Genomic DNA, 2,155 nt, shown 5'->3' on the forward strand with positions numbered 1-2,155 from the left:
ATTGGCTTGTTGCTAGAACGGTAAGGTGTGACGGAATAACCGGAGGAGTATAAAGCACACCTGTACACACTCATCATTAGCTTTTTTTTATTCAGCAGGCGCTCTGTATGTTGTTTGAAGAAAGCTCCAGTCCTACAAGCAGTGTGTCTTACCTGAAGAAGAAGTCTACCAGCATGTTCGGCAACCAGATGTACAGAAGGTGTGTTTTTTCTTGCCCTCGGTACATCACGGATGGAGATTATCATGAGATGTGTGTCTCATGTTTGGGGATGGAGCACGCCCGGGCAGCTCTCGAGGGGGCTGCCTGCGCCCGTTGCGAAGCCCTTTCCGTGCGGGTACTGAGGTACAGCATGGCTCTCTTTCCGAGGATGGCCGGATGTGTTTTCCCCGCGGCGCGGGCCCTGCGGCCGCTGAGGCGGCCCGGCGGCTTCACTCATGGGGGTTCACAGCGTGATCTGTCGGAGGATTTCGGGACGGCTGAGGCTTTTTCCCAACCTTCATCCGCTGGCTCCGACGCTTCCTTTCCTCGTTCGGGAGCCCGTTCTCGGCTTCTCCCGCTCGTGGTTTGGATCCGGAGACGCTGCAGCAATCCGACTCCGAGGAGGCGGGCGTGCTCAGCGTAGTGGACGATGACTTCCGGGTGTCGGGGCGGCGCCATCTGCCGCGCCCGACTATGACGTGCTGCTGGAGGTGGTGACTAGAGCCGTGGCTAAGCTCAACATCAACTGGCCACAGGAGGAGCAGACACCACAGGCTAGTGGTAAGCTTGATAAAAGGTTTCTTAAGCACCATACGCCACCTCCACGCCGGTCTCTGCCATTCTTCCTGATTTACATGATGAACTGAGTAATGACGGGGCAGACCCTTCTCTACACGGCTTTCCACACCCCGATCACTGAACTACAGTAATGTGATGGGGGTTAGGGACCGTGGTTATGGGAGGATGCCTCGGGTGGAGGATGCGCTTGCGAGCTATCTCTCCCCTCGACTTGCGTCCTCCCTGGAGAAGCTGGCGTTACCATCGAAACCATGTCGCACCACATCCACGCTCGTGGGGAAGGCGTACATGGCAGCGGGCCAGGCAGGTTCGAGCTTGCACACCACGGTGCTTCAAGCCTACCAAGCCGACCTGCTACAGGAGATGGTTCAGAGGGGGGGTCCCTCTGAGGAAGATCTGGCGGAGCTTCGCAGAACCACGAAGCGTTAGACGCAGGGCGAAGCGTTCCGCCAGTACCTCCCTCGCCGGTCTGGACCCAAGGCAGCTGAGGCTGCCAGGCGTAGGTCCCTTCCCTCTACGAGCTCCTACGGAGAGGGGTGTGGCTTACCAGTATCGGGTTCTTCCATTCGGCCTGGCACTTCCCCTCGCCATTCACCAAGTGTATGGATGCAGCACTGGCCCCGCTGAGGCTCCGGGGCATCCGGATTTCAACTTCATCGACGACTGGCTCATCCTAGCCCAGTCTCGAGAGTTGGCGTTCGGCATCGAGATGTCGTTCGGGCTCATCTGCGGCGTTTAGGGCTGAGGCTCAACGCAAAGAAGAGCGTGCTGGCGCCCACCCAACGGACTACGTTCCTAGGGGTTGTATGGGATTCGACAACGATGCGGGCACAATTGTCTCCGGCACGTGTCGACACCATATTGGCTGCCGTGAAAGGGGTGAAGTTAGGCCACGCCATCACTATGAAACACTTTCAACGAGTGTTGGGTCACCTGGCGGCTGCGTCCAGCGTAATACTATCTGGACTGCTGCACATGAGACCCCTGCAGTGGTGGCTAAGGAACAAGGGTTTTTCCCCGAGGGGAATCCTCTCCATCTGATTTGGGTTACGCGCAAGTGTCTTTGTTCCCTATCAGTTTGGAAGGAAACTTGGTTCCTGTCCCAGGGGCCCGTGCTGGGAGGGTCTTGTCGCCGGCTGGTTATTTCGACAGACGCCTCCCTCACGGGCTGGGGTGCGGTCATGGACGGCCGCTTTGCAAGGGGATCCTGGCAGGTGCATCAATCCGACATATCAACTGTCTCGAGATGTTGGCGGTGTTCCAGGCTCTAAGGAGTTTCCTGCCCGATCTCCAAGGCCACCACGTCCTGGTTCGTTCCGAAGAGAACAACACAGCGGTGGTGGCCTATCTGAATCACCAGGGCGGTCTGCGCTCGCG

This window comes from Micropterus dolomieu, linkage group LG01 (genome assembly GCF_021292245.1).
Source record: "Micropterus dolomieu isolate WLL.071019.BEF.003 ecotype Adirondacks linkage group LG01, ASM2129224v1, whole genome shotgun sequence".
Taxonomy (NCBI): domain Eukaryota; kingdom Metazoa; phylum Chordata; class Actinopteri; order Centrarchiformes; family Centrarchidae; genus Micropterus; species Micropterus dolomieu.